The sequence below is a fragment of the Phocoena sinus genome, chromosome 3 (genome assembly GCF_008692025.1).
Source record: "Phocoena sinus isolate mPhoSin1 chromosome 3, mPhoSin1.pri, whole genome shotgun sequence".
In the NCBI taxonomy this organism is placed as follows: Eukaryota; Metazoa; Chordata; class Mammalia; order Artiodactyla; family Phocoenidae; genus Phocoena; species Phocoena sinus.
In genome coordinates, this window is record NC_045765.1 from 166126785 (window position 1) to 166141672 (window position 14888).

Here is a 14888-nt window from a genome sequence, read left to right on the forward strand (position 1 = left end):
TAGAGACAATGATGGATAAAACAGAAGGGGAAGTCATTTTTTTTCATGTTATGAAGTCTGCAGGTAGCAATCCCGGGCTGATAAGGAGGCTCCATAAAGTCACTAGGGATTCAGGCCTTTTTTTTTTTTTTCTTCCCAGCTTTACTATCCTTAGTTCATGGCTTATATCCTAAGGTTACCTTACAAGTCCAAGATGGTGGCTGGAATTTCAACTATCACAACCAATTTCCAGGCAGGAATCTGGAAGGGGGAGGGAAGGGCAAGAAAGTGTACACCCAGGTAGGTGTTGCCCCCCTTTATGAAGCCTTCCTTGGAATCCCAGGGACTTACATCTTATTCGTCATGGCTAAATTCCACGGTCAAACCTAGGTGCAAGAAAAAAAATTATTTTCAAAGCCAGGAAGATTACAGTTTAAATATAAACAGGGGGTCTGTGTTATTAAGGGTGATGGGGGCAGGGGTTGCTGTTTGCAGATGATCACTGTGGTGTAGTGATATAGACTAGGGGTGACAGGGAGACAGGAAGAGGAGGGTGAGAGAAGCTGACATTCTGCATTAAGGCAACGATAACAGGAATGGAAAGGAGGGTCTGAAATGAGATTTGACAGACGGTGCGACAGGATCCTTAACAGTTAATCTTCCTGCTGATTTGCTTCAGAAGACACTTTGCCTACTGGTGTAATTTCACTTAGTAGATATTCTTTTCATTGAACTCAAGATCATTATGAGTTGATCTCCCTGGTAAATGATGGAGTAAACTAAGACAGACTAATTTGTGTTTCTAAATCTGTGTAGGATAAGCATTATTTTAAAAAATATATTCCCAAATGTACTTATTTCCCCACCAAAGCTCTATTTCCAAAGACAGAGGAATATAGAGGACGTTGATTAATAAGTATCAAACATATATATATATTTAAAAGTGCAATCTTTCTTTGCTTATGGATACTCAAGATATATACAAGGCTCAATGTCAGAAAATTACACTCAGGAGTGTTTTATCTCCATGCTGCAAACCATTTGCATTTCCTGTAGGTATTCCCGCAATCTTTTAAACTTAGCCTTTCCCCCCCACCCCCCGCCCATACAATACTTATAAAAAGGCGACTTGAGGTATTTTGAGCATACCGATTTTATTTTAAGGAAAGTGGGTTGCTAGAAAAATATATCTAGACATTTAACCATAAACACCAGGAAAAATACTTCAGATTTCTAGAATACTTTGGTCTTCTAGATACATAGCTGAGGTAAAACACATCTTTTATTAATAGACCCTTAGTGAAAGTGAGATTAATTACTAAGCTTTTCTAAGTAAAAAATAAATGAGCATTTCTTGTTGAATATATGCCCTGATTGTTGTATCCTTGAGTTCTTGCTGAGGTCCGCAGTAGATAGATTTTAAGCAGGCTGTTCCCTGGAACGTGGCTGTGACATCTGGGAAGGTGGTTTTCACCCGTGAAGTGAGATCAAGAGAGCTCACCTGGATGGGGCGAGGGCCAGGTTACTCTGTGCTAACCTGCACGGAACAACCAGCAGTGGCAAAGCATGTTCACCTGACCAGATGTGGGAAGCTTGAAGCAGGCCCTGGATGGACTTGGGTGGAAACTGAGACTTCAGAGAAGGGGACACGATGGAATGTCCAGTGCAAAGACTGGCAGAGTGCTGGTGCCCACGTGGTTGACCTGGTCCTTGCATTTAAGGTCCAGGAAATTGCACTTTATCCCATGCCCATGCTCAGATGTGTCATAACTATTTTTTCCATTCTATCCTAGTTCCTGGGCTGCTTTTTTGGAATAAAACTGGTCTGCTTACCTCTGCCAGGGGAGTGGGCTGCTACATTAAAAGGGGAGTGAGTGTTTCTTGGGTTAAAAAAAACCTAAAGAGTTTCTGGGGAAGCTCAAGGGATGTGAGTAGGAGCTGATGACTCCCTGAACTCTCCTTTCTCGGTGATTCTTCATCTGTAAAAATTCTGGGGAGCATCCCAATGTCACCTGCAACCTTAATCATGGGTCTTCCAAATACTTAAAATTGCTGAACAAAAAGCAGCATCGCACAATTTTAGCGATGCTCAAACAGATATCTTTTTATCAATGTTTGGCCATTTTAAGAAAAAAACCTGATGAGGTTGATCAGATGATCCAGCAGTTGTTCCAATTCTTAAATGCCATGGATCTAAAAGAAGGAAAACAGGGGTGAAAAGAGAACATATGTTGATGGCGATTGTAACGTGTTCCCGCCTCATTGGTAGGAAAATCCAGTTACGATGTAAATGTCTAGAGTCACAACTTCTGGGCTGAAGTTTTTCATGATATTAATATAATCTCATCGCATTGTAAGGATCACAAACAGCAAGGTTTCCCTTTAAGGTCACTTGTGACCCATAGCAGCATCATGATCTCTTCCGGATGATGTTCTCTGCAGCTCCCTCCCAGCTTCTCTCCTCTAAGTTGGCAGTTTAACCATGTGGCTGGAATTCAAGCACAAGGGAGGGAAGAAAAGACAAGACAAAATCAATTACTTATTTCAGAGACATAAGAGATCCTTCATAGTTCCACCCAGAAACGGAGGTGAATCAGGAAATGGATGGCGTTTTTCAAATCACATGAATCAGCGCCCCAGAATTCATCATTTCCACCACGTGTTTGGTTGGATTTCTCATTCTTTTACATTAACTGCATGGCTTACCTAACACAGCTTAGGGAAAGCTATGATTTCATTTTTAAAGGAAGAGAACTAAACAGTTTTGTTTTGAAATGATCACCTCCATTTTTGACTGTGACGTGTAGCAGCTTAACGCCAGAATTTCTTCAGTGAGTAGTTCTAAGGAAAAATCCCAGAAATTGCATTTGGAAAAAGGAAACACCTGTGGATTCTTTTAAATAATTTTTGTTGTAGAGAGCCTACTTCTGTGTTGGGCCCTGGGTGAGTATTTCACTTATGTCACTTTCTTTTTCCTTTAATGTTTACAAAGGACCTATGTGACATCAGGTTTGTTTAAGCTCCTGATGAAGAAACTATACCTCCGAAAAGTTCAGGAACTTTCTCCAGGTCACAAGGCAAAGTCATGACTTCAGTTTAGTTCCATTTTGCTTTAAAACTAAGGATGCACCCTAAATTATTATTTGGTTTCTCCCATTCCTTATTTTTATTATTAATGTATTTGTAATTCATTATCACTAAAAACACATATTTTAATAATGCTTTGGTATAGTCTGTAAAGTACCTGTAAAATCGACCCCCCCAAACATACACATAAAGTTACATAACTTATTGAATTAAATGTTGCTAGCCCTCCTGGGTTATGGAGTAGATAGCTACTTCCTTCCCACTGCTTAGCTCTCTATATGCAGAGAATTTTTTATTTTTAAACGCCTTTAACTGTAGTGTTGAGGGGCAAAGAACAAGGAGTAGTTAAACACATTTGGGTTCTAGTTTCTTTCTCCCTTTGCCCTGGCATCTGGAGGATACAAGGTCGGCATATCCACCCAAGGGTTGCAAGGTCAGGTGTAGGGCAGTGTCCTCCCTCCCCTTCCCACCTCCCCAGGGACGGAGCAGTCCGGCTAGACCTTGGCCAGCCTCCTCCTCCGGGGGGAGCGCTCCTGGGCCTCTGTGCCACGTAGACAGGAGAATCGGAATGTCGGGAATGGAGCTAGTGCCCCACGTGTCAAGCACATAAGGAGGCCTGTTAAGCTTTTCATTAAGGCCCCAGGAGCCCGGCAGCTGCCAGGCACCAGGCTGAGCGCTCCCAGCACAACCCAAGGAAGAATGCACCTCCGAGACCCGCCCAGCTACTGACATTTCCTCCGGACGTCTTAAAGGAAATCCGAGTGAGGCCTTGAGTACCCACAGCAGCTCCATCACCAGCGCTACAGAGACTGGAGTTCTGAGGCTGGGCTGAGCTTTCATGGAAACCTGCGGAACTACTTTCATTTAATTCTTTTATTAAAAAAAATATTTCTAGAAACTAAAGACAAATCAATGTCAATTCGTTTTCCGATTGGTTTTCTCTTGGATCTGCGTGGCTACAGCGGGAGCCATGGCACCTTGTAGCTAGAGATGGGTTCTTTGTCTTGTAGCTGAACTCAAGGGCACAGTCTTGGGCACGCTGGGCCACTCTCACTATCGGGAATCCCAAGACCCGGCCACTGGCCCTGGAGCGGCTGTGTGAATGTGGGCCGTAAAGCTTTCCATTGTCACTGCGGTAAGAGGGTCGTGGTGGGGACGTTCATGAGTTTCCTTACGCAACGGAAACTTGAAAGCCACCCTTTGAGGCTCAGATGGAGAAAAAAGGGCCCAGAGAGACTGTTCCCCACCCCCATCCAGAAGGAAAGGGTCAGGAGCGGCCCTGCAGCTTTCCCTACCGAAGTTTTGCAACAGAGTATCAACAAATTTTGCAACAAATTCCAGGAGTCTTGAAAGGTACTCTACTTTCCAATTAAGAATCTTTTCACCTGAGAACTCGCTCGATAAAGGCGAAAGGTTCGGCAAAAGGGCAGCAAGTATCAATAACATTTGCCCCATAATTGGTCGAGATGACTTTGTCCATCTGGGGGCCCCCTCTCTGGCTCAGCGTGGCCACCTGGGGCCCCCTGACCTGCCTCCCTGGTTCGCTGCATCTGTTCGTTTCTCTAACTCAACTCTGCTGAAACTGAGCCGATCTAGCCGGGAGGCGCACCCCCAAATCGCTCCTCCAAGAACCCGCAGCAACTCCCTCGGTCTTTAAGAAGTTTCCAGCTCAGAGCGCGCAGGAGGATGTCGCACAGAAAGAACAAAATCACAGAGTCGGAGTCGGGAGGACCCCGCGGCCCCTGCCCCCGCTCTCATCACACGGCCGGATTCAGCCGGGGGACGCGCACGTACCTGGAGCTGAGGCCGGCGGAGTGGACGCGCCACATCTCGGGTCTCCGCCCGCGCTGCCTCCGGCCCTTTATGCCGCCCCCCGCCTCTCCCCAGGTCTCCTCCCCCAGCAGCAGCCACTTCGGAGCTGCGGGACCGGGGGCGGAGGAGCTACAGAAAGTCTCTGCAAGGCTGGGGAGAGGGCGTCCCTGAAAGTCCACGCTCGGGCGCAGTCGCACTGGGCAGGCAGCAGTGGGGCCCCTGGAGTCCAGGGGGACGCCGGGGGAGCGGAGGGGGTCCGGTCCCGGGAAGGGGAGGTGTCAGGGGAGGGGCCCAGGGAGGTCAGAAACGGGGTGGAGCGCTCGGGTTTCAGCCGGGCTGCGAGGAAGAGGAGGAGGAGGAGGAGGAGGAGGAGGAGGAGGAGGAGGAGGAGGAGGAGGCGCGGCGGAGGGGGCGGGGCCTGGGGCGGGGCCTGGGGCGGGGCGAGGCGGCCCCGCGCTCCCGGCCAGTACTCCCCGCGCAGCTCTACTCGCCGGGAAGGCGGCGCCGGCGGCGGCTCCTCTCCCGGCGGCGGCTCCTCTCCCTGCGTCGGCTCCCGCGCGCCGCGCTCCCGCCGCGGGTGGACTCCGCAGCCCCTGGCCGCTCGCGGTCCCTCCCCGGCGGCGGCCCCCACCTTCCACTTCTCTCGGCTGGGGCGGCCCGGCCCTTGTGGCCCATCCGAGGGGCTCCCCTCTCCCACTCGGGCTCCTCTGCGGAGCTGGCTGGAGCACCCAAATTTGCCTCCTCGCCCGACGACCCCGTTGGGCGCGAACCTGCTCAACCCCGGTCCGGCCGTGCGCCCGGGGACGGTGCGCCTGGCGCTCGAGCCGGCGCCCCAGCCCGGAGCGCAGCGAGTTGGGGGTGGCTCTGGGCAAGTGGCGGGGGGCAGCGGCTGCTGCCTCGACTTCCCTCGCCGGGCGCTGAAGAAGACCCTCAGAGCCGCTCCGGGTCCCCGGCGCTGGATGACTGGCACGAGGAGCGCGCCTCCCACCTGGTGAGCGACCCCCCCCCTCCCCGCTCCGTCCCCGCGTGGCCGTAGCCGCAGCCCCGACCGAGCCCCTTTGGGGCCAGGACCCGGGGGCGGCAGTGGTCGGCGGGTGGGTCGAGTCGATCTCGGGCGGGGTCGATCTGCAGGCACTGGGCGGGGGGCAGCCCGGGGGCAGGGTCAGGACTACCGTCAGTGCACGGGCGCGCACAGTTGAGCTAGTACACGGGCTGGAAGTTTGTGTCCCTGCCTTTGCGGAGGTCTGAGTGTGCAGAGGTAAGGAGCGGAAGCGACCCGGTGGGCGCCCGGGCGGTGGGAGAGACATCACCCCTACCCAACACCTCCATAAGGTGCGCAGTGGAGGTCTTTGCACGCAGCCGGCGCGTGTCCAGGCTCGCATCGTCCGGAGCTAAAAGCAGGGGTCCCAGTGGCCGACACTTCGCAGTCCGGTAATCGCCGCCTGGGGCAAGGTTTTTCTGGGCGAGTTACTGTGGCTTTGCGGCACCCGCGAGAACCCGGGAGGCGGTGGGACTTGGACTCAACTCCACCGAGCGCTTTGGTTAATGAGGGAGACTGAGGCTGGCGGTCGCCCAGAACGCCGCGGCCAGGGATGTAGGGGCCTGGGGAACCACTTGCTCCATGGGCTGTATCCAGGCCACTCCGTTTCCGCGGGCATCTCTACGCCGCTCCACGATTTCGCATCCCCTGGCTCAGGATTTCGGGGCCGGAGGTAGATCTGGGCGCCGGAGGGAAGACGTGCGATGGAGCCGCCGCCGAGGACTGATCTCCCCGGGATCGCTCCCCGCGGCGCTCTGTGCCCGGCCTAGCTCAGTCAGATCCCGATTCCCCGGGCTTTGGCGGGAAGCGCATTCACCTCCTCGCCCTTTCCTCGCATTGTACCTAGATGCGGCTGTTCAGAGTTGGGATTTAACTTTCCTGCGTTTGCGGCGTCCCCGGGATCCCCGGCAGGGGGCGCTGAGAGCGAGCGCAGGAAGAGGGCGAGAGGATGCTAGGAGCCCTCGGTGCTGGGTGAATGGGTGGAGGTCCGAGTCAGCAGAGCGAGACCAGGAGGATCTTGCAGTGATTTCACAGAGGTGGAGGATGGTGGAGGAGTTGATCAGTTGATCTGAGGGAGCTGTCAGCCTTGTTAGAAGAAGGGACAGGAAAGGTGGTTTCCAAACTCAAGGCCCTTATGTAGAAAGACTCCTTTCAGAGACAAACGTATCCTTGTAAACTGTTCCTGTTTGTGCATCTGTGTTCCTCCCTGTGACCGCTGTATTTACTCAGAAAGAAATCGAAATTGAGTGAAGATAAGGTGAGTTATGTTTAATATTGACATTAAGTTCTCAGGTGCACATTAGTTAAAATGCCAGGAGTTACAAATAATTGTTTCATCTTTTTTTTTTAATTGAGGTTTATGTTGAATCTTGTATTTAAGCAAAACAATTGTATGTCACAGTTAGCTTATCCAGAAGAGTTCTGTCACGATGGCCACCTTTGGAAACGACAGATATGTTATTAATTATAGATTTAGTCTTTCCTAAGGAGACACAGAAAGACAAAAACAGACTTTACCGGGGAAGATTTTTAACACCTAATTAGGATTGCTAAATTAATTGCTAGTTAATGCCACTTTCATTATTGAAGAGAGGGTAAAATTTATCATACACTATTTTGAGTGACCAATTCACACTTTCAGTTCAGGCAGATAATACCTTAACTTGTGTATCATTTAAATAAATATTCCTGTCTATGTCTGCGTTTACTGCAGAGGAAACAGGGATTGTGTACCCTCAAAGATTTTTTGCCATGCTTGTCTTAAATGAAAAAGCAGTCTGAAATGTAACTGCTTGGGCCCCTTGAAGCTTTTTTCTTGAGTTTCTTTCTTGCAGAAATTTTGCCATGAAATAGCAGCTCATCCACACTGCTGCACGGGTCACACTCATCATTTGCACACTCATGGAATCGTGGGGGTGATGAACTGGTACCTGCTTTTACATGCTTTTAGCCTCGTACGTACTTCCTTAATAGGGAGAAGCTGGATGATGCTAATCATTTTATGCCTTTTACAAACTACAGTAACTTATTTGGTTGTTTTAATGGCAAACAGCTGTGAGATTCCTGCTGTGAGCAAAGACTTTGGTCTCCTGGGTGGTAAAGCTTGCCTTTGTCCAAAAGAAGTTTCTGAGATGTTCAAAACTTGGTAAAAACAAACCTGTGCTCTTCACTGCTGTCTCCTTTTAAAATGATTTCTTCTCCATGTCTGGATAGAATGAAACATAGAAACATATCGTGCAGCGGCTGTTAAAAGATGTCGGCCGGTGGGGCATGATGAATTACGCATGTTCTAAACTTTTGCTTAAGTTTTAGCGTTTGTAGACCTTCTGAATCCCCATTCACAGCTTTGCAGTGAGAAATCTTGCTTCACTTTAGATTCTTGATCGTAGATGTTAAAAAGCAGCAAACTTTTCTCTGTGTTGTATGCTAATTGTGCAAAATAACAGATGCCAGTTCCTTGGGACTCTCTCATATGCCCCTGATACTAGAGAGAGCTGCTTAGCTGAGTCCTTACATAATTTTTATTAACTTCGTGATTATTTTTAATGATTCCAAATGTCTGTTTTTGTTGTTATAAAGTCATTGAAATTAAGGCTCTGCTTCTGATATACATATGGGAAAGTGGCGGAGGGGGGAACAGACCTTCATTAAAGGTCCAGCCAAAGGTCTAAAGGCATTCCATTATGGAAACAAGTGATCAGCAACTCTAGAGTTAACTAAGGTTAGGAACTAATCCCTAACAAGGAATTTGGATCACAGAATCCTCCAGTTTGTGAGACAGAACAAGTTAATTAGTTTATAATATGTCAGAGTCAAGGATTCCGTTTTTGGAGTAGTCTATGCACAGGTGTTTGAGAAAAGTCCCACATCCTGCAGTAAATCCCCCATAATTCTTGATTCTAAAATCACACCATATTTGTGTTTAAAAATGCTCCTGACATTGTTGCTACAGGTACGCAGACAAATTGCTTAGAGTATAATTATAACACCAAAGTGACACGTTTTTATGTTTAGAGTTAAATAAAATTTTTTAAAATGTAGCTTTTGCCCTGGGGCAAATTGAGTTGCACTGAAGTGCAAAGTGTGTGCACGGAACCTGGTACATTTCTGCCCACAAGTGTCTATTTGCATATTTATATAGAGAAAGCGAACAATTTTCTTGAGTCCTAAGATGAGTACACATAAGCACTTTAAGTTGTTTATACTATCTTTGTGTACTGTTGTTGATAACGTAGGCATTTTCACATATGTCTCTGGCAACCTTTTAAAGTTGAGATGCAGAAGTTTTGTTGAAAATTACTGGCTTTTATCACTCTGCTGCCTTGTAGAAACGATCAGCTGTAGATAGGGGGCAATCTGCTGTCTCTAATTCCTGCACAAATTGGTGGCATCTTAAAGATAAATTCAACAGGTGAGGAGTAGCTAGTTCATTGGGAAGCAGTTCGAAGAAGCAGCTTTTGTTGGTGCTTGCTAAAGATATCACTGATTTCTTTGATGAATTTATCGGGTACTGGGTATCTTAGATATATATAGAATCAGTTTCTAACGACAAGAAAAGAGGAAAGAAATTAAAGTAAGCTGGAATATACATAGACAAACTTGTTTTGATTCAGAATTTATGCCAAACAGAACAAAGCAAACGAAAACTTGATCCAAGAGAAGGTCCAGTATAACAAGTAACTTATTATAATGTACTGGTATTGACACAATTAAGCTTTGCCATCTAAAGGTTCTAGAGCTAGGGAAACTTGGCTCTGAATTTCACAGAGTATTCTGAAGCAACTTCAAAGACAAGTTATATAGTTCCCTGGGGTGTGACATTTATAATAGGATGAACCCAATGGTGGGCTCAAGAAAACAGAAAATTTTCTCAAAGGAATTGCTGTTGTCTTCTTTCCTTTACCTTCTTTTATTGTCTAAGATTAATGGTTGCTTGACAAGAGCAAAGTTGAGCACTTTACTTCTCTTTCCTAAGTTTTAAAATATATTAGCTTAGTACTGTTGCATTTGGAAAAAAGTAAATCATTCCATTCTTTACTCTTTTTTTCCTACATGTACTAGAATTGGCTTCCTGATTAATATTGAAAACCACTATATTTTAAAAGAGAATAAAGTTTTAGAGGGTGAATTTCTTTTATTTCTGGAAGGCCATGGACTCACTAATCTTTATCTTCCCATCTGTCATTCATTACTTGTCACCATCTCTCTGGGGAATCAGCTACACTAGGATTCACATAGAATGACGAGGAGGTACACATTGGAACAATTTTATTTTATGTTGCATTTTTATGTCCATTTGAGAGTAGATTACATTACTGCAATAGGTAATTCAATTACAGGTATGTATGATAAATAACCAGGAGACTGATGCTATCAGAAGGCAACTGTACTGGAGAAATAATACTGTATTTGCTGAGATGTGAAATTAGATAAGTTCTAGGAAAGTGACCGTCAGGATTGAGCAAGGACAAATTGTTCACAGGAAATAGAGCCTCTTTCAATCAGTTCACATTCACCCAACACTTGGCAACGATACATGATATGCCTATGCAAAGAAAAACAGAGTCAGAAAAAATAAAAAGCCGTAAGAAAAATTCTGCTAAGCCATTTCCTGTAAGTTGTCTGCAGAAACATAAGATGGTTAGTGCCTGCTGTAACTTCCCGGAAGAGATCCGTTTCTCACCAACTGACCCCAATACAATTCCATACAAAGAACTTCCCTTTCTGTAAAAGAAACTGGAGATGTGACACATCTTGGGGAGGGCTTCCAAACCTGTGCTCAGTCAGCCACCAAGGATGCAGCTGCCCCACGGCCAGGACTACTCAAGCACTCAGTGCCAGGCCAGCATCCCCGACAGAGGCCAGGGACATTTATGGCTGGACATCCTGCAGCCAAATGGGCTTTAGCATCACACCCTGCTTCTGTGAGTCCTTTTACAGGGCTGAGATTTAGATCTGCTGTAAAACTTTACCGATTGTAAAGCTGAGAACATTGTTTTTAACTGGTAGCATAAAGCAAAAATAATTGCTCTGGATGTCAACCGTCCTTTCTTTGTTCAGCAGACGTTGCTCTTAAGCCATGGCTCATGCCAGTCGGGGTATATGTGGGAACTGAGTAAGAATTTGCTTCTGAGACGCCTGTCAATTCCTGCCTGTTCTAGCTGTGGACTTGACTTTGGGAAAGTTAGTGCTAGGAAAGCCGGGTAGAATAAATTACTAGAAGCCCGGGCTTTAATAGAGTACTTGCCTAATTGGGCAGGGCAGTTGGGAGAGGCCTTGGCCTCCAATGAAGCACTTGATGGCCAGGGAGAGGTCCCCACGGGACAGGCCCGCCTACTGTGCTGGAGCGATGTCAGCGGTGGTTGGATAGGTTGCAGGCCAGCTGGAGAGGGGTGGTGAGGGCAGCAGCAGTTCACAGTGGCGTAACTGTTCCCGTGTGACTGAGGGGTGTCAGATAGAGGTCCTGGGAGGGCCCTGCACAGAGGATGTGGGCGGAGCATGTGGATGGACTTGGAGACGGCCAGGCAGCAGTGGTGGGTCAGGATGGCAGGCCTGCATCGCCCCCGGGGGCCCTCACCTTAGAAGCAGGTCCTCCAGAAGATAGAAGGGGAGGAGTAGCCAGGAAGTGGGGTAGGACTTCCTTACAAGAGTGATGAGGATGTTGGGTTCCTCCAACCCAACGTGCTGTATTTCTTTTTTCTTTTTTTTTTTTGCGGTACGCGGGCCTCTCACTGTTGTGGCCTCTTCCGTTGCGGAGCACAGGCTCCAGACGCGCAGGCTCAGCAGCCATGGCTCACGGGCCCAGGCGCTCCGCGGCATGTGGGATCTTCCCGGACCGGGGCACGAACCCGTGTCCCCTGCATTGGCAGGCGGACTCCCAACCACTGCGCCAGAAGGGAAGCCCCATGCTGTATTTCTTAAAGACTTTCACCAACAGAGAATGGAAGCTTAGCAGCCACGTGAGACTGCCACTGGTGAGTCTTCCATGTCTAAAACAGCGCCTGGCACACAGGCTGCCCTGGGTTCATACGTGTGTGAATGAATGAATCAGTAGATGCCTTTATGTGGTATATAAATAGTACAGACTGCGATATAGTGTCCTGGATAAAGGCTGTGACCTTACTGAGACTTTGGGGGCCAACCGTGGAAGCTGAACACTATTTAGGTGGAGAAAAGTGTTTCAAATACCCCCAAACTGATTTATTTGCAGAGTTTTGAAATAAAGATGACTTTGTGAGTCAAGGACTGTGCACTCCACGTATCCTAATACAGGGCTATTTGCACCGTTGTAAATGCTTGTTCCGTCAATTGATGACCTTGCTGGACTTGGAGATTAGCATAAGACACTTTACGTGTATTCAAATAGTTTATTAAAACATAAAAAAGTGAAATTCAGGGATGTTGTTTACTTATTGAGACCAGCTCCCCTCCCCTCGCCCACCCATGGGCACAAAAATTCCAGGGAATGTATTGTATCCTCGTGATGTATTTTTTTCACACATTACAGAGACTTTTAGAAATTCTAGAATATTTTAGAACTAGGGAAGCCTTTCTTATTTTATTTCTGTGATGAGGCCCATAAGCCTTGTCACTTAGTTGGATTTATAGATTTAATAAGCTGAAACAGATGAGTGGATAAATAAAACGTGGTCCAGCAGCAATACAATGGACTACTATTCAGCAATCAGATGAATGAACTCTTGATAGAGGCTGCAGTAAGCGTGAACTTGGAAACATTATGCCTAGTGAAAGAAGCCAGTCACAAAAGACTGCATGTCGTATGATTCCATTTATAGGAAATGTCTAGAAAAGGTAAACCTGTGAAGGCGGAAGGCAGATTCGCGGTTGCCTGAGGCTGGGCTGCAGGTTGGAAGGTGCTGCCGATGGGCAGGTGGGACTTTTCAGGGCAATGGAAATGTTCTAAAACTGCATTGTGGGGATAGTCACACAGCTCTGTAAAATTTACTAAGAATCATCGAATTGTACACTTACAGTGTGTGAATGTCATGTCGTGTAACCTATACCTCAGTAAAGTTGTTTACAAAAAAAGAAATCTGGGACATAATCTCTAAAGTTAGAGTACGTGAAACCCCACGACCTAAGCAAATCCTGCTGTGTTTCCTGGGAATTGTGTCTGTGTTTCCAGGATTTTCACAAAGCCTAGTGCCTTGGCCACCAGAGGCCAGGACAAACAGCCTCTCTTTGATCCCACGGCACTTCCTGGGAAGTGTATCAGAGCTGTGATCTCTGTCATGAAAACAAGCAAACCCAGGTTGTTTCCAGATGAGACCTCGGAACCGAATCAAATCCATTAAACTCATCGGCCCACCTGGCTACTCCATGTTTGCTACACCCCAATTTCCAGTCGTTTGTTAGAGGATACTTCTCTTCTGCCAGTTTTATTGGTACTTGGACATTGCTCTAGGAGTGGGGGTGGAAATCTTTGAAAACATAGTCTCCTGATCTCGTTAGAGCTGCAGGGTCTGGGACTCCCAGAGCATGGCTCTGCTCGCCAAGGGATGCTGGTTTCCTGGGATGGAGCAAAGTGCGCGACACCTGCTTCTGTATCCTTGTTCACTTAGCAGAGCTTTTGCTTCCCCTGGTGAGGTTACCTCTAACAGCCAGAGCCAGTGGCACAATGCATATTTTTGAATGCCCAGAGCCTGAATGGTTAAAGTGTGGAGTGCCTTTTTTTTTCCCCATTAGAAGAAGAGCCATAGGATCACTTCTGGCTCTTTCCATTTTTCTTTGACATGTTTTTGCAGTTTAAAGGACAAGCTGAGGTTAGGTTATGGGTAGAGATACATATGAATTGCCTCTAATTTCACTCTTTTGCCCTTCCCTCCTCTGTTTCAGCTCCTTTCCCCATGTGAAAGGAACTTGCCAGGCTTTGTCCAGGCAGTGGCATCTCCAGTACCTGGCTCTTTGCTCTGGGGATTCAGAGCTGCTGCTGGATGCTATGATATCGTAGGTGTCATCGACGGACATGTTCTTTGGCTCAGTCTTGTCCCCTGGGCTGCTTCATGTTGGCTCGTATAAGTCAGTCCTCATCTAGGTCAGTTACAAGTATGACGGGAATGAGGTGGCTATTTAATTTCATCCCAGCATTTGTTTCACATCTGATGGTGCTCTCAGGCTGGGAGAAGCATGCATCGACTTATCAGGTGAGAGAAGCACTTGTGAGAAGGCAGTGGGAACCTCTCTGTCCCTCAGCCTCGAGTCCTGATGGAAGAGATCGGAAGCCTTGGAGCCATGCTTCTCAAGGCCCTTCCTCTTCTCCACCTTGAACTCTCACTTCCCTGGCCCCTGGTCACAAAGCTGGTGCCAGGAAGGTGAGGATACCTGAACCCAGATGCTTCAGTTGACAATATTTCCCACTCCACCTGTCTATCCCCACTTTCCTTACAATGCACATCTGAAACCAGTGTAAATGCCCCTCGTGAATGGAAATTGTGCCGTAGTCGGGGGTGGGGCCGGGTGAGGGTGGATATGGGAGGCCCCGGAGCTCTGCACCTCCAGGCAGGGCACATTGGCTGTCAAGGCTTCCCAAGCACAGTCCTAAGTCAGGCCTGGAGCCAGATTTACTCCCTGTGTGCCGGCAGTGATGGAATTCCTAGCTTCTATTGCCAGCTTGTGAAAGAAAATCATTCAGGAAACTGCAAGCTGGTGAGTAAGAATTGCAAAGATTCATTCACTTGAAAGCTGACGCCTGAAGCTTTTATTTAAGTTCGAACAATTTCTCCAGGCCCACCTGCTGAGTTTCCATCTCCTTGTGGTTTATCTTGGTGCAGAGGAAAGTCCGGGGTGGTAAAGGGCTCACGGTGGGGATCTTGGCGGACACCCCCAGAGATGGTACCGGCAGAAGGGCCTTCTGGATGTCCCACACCTCACTCATCCCTGACCCAGGAATCTGTGCAGTAAGGCCCACTTCTTTTGAACTCCGTGGAGTAAATACCAGTGCTTGGACGTT

General features: G+C 47.6%; 1 protein-coding gene, 1 long non-coding RNA gene and 1 other non-coding gene across 4 annotated transcripts in view; 1 reads left to right on the forward strand and 2 right to left on the reverse strand.

The window, feature by feature from the left end:
* Positions 1–1114: 1114 nt before the first annotated feature.
* On the reverse strand, positions 1115–5144 carry LOC116751465. Its single transcript, XR_004349268.1, has 2 exons — positions 4861–5144; positions 1115–2467 (listed from the first exon to the last, which is right to left on the reverse strand). It is a non-coding gene; the product is annotated as an uncharacterized LOC116751465 (long non-coding RNA).
* On the reverse strand, positions 2567–2636 carry LOC116752436. The gene has a single exon (XR_004349505.1). It is a non-coding gene; the product is annotated as a small nucleolar RNA SNORD123 (small nucleolar RNA).
* Positions 5145–5390: 246 nt separating the features above from the next.
* Positions 5391–14888, forward strand: part of SEMA5A (semaphorin 5A) — a 477269-nt gene continuing 467771 nt past the window's right edge. For both annotated transcript variants that reach the window (XM_032627865.1, XM_032627867.1), the window contains exon 1: positions 5391–5869. The gene's annotated coding sequence lies outside the window, so the exon portion shown is untranslated. The remainder of the gene's footprint in view (positions 5870–14888) is intronic.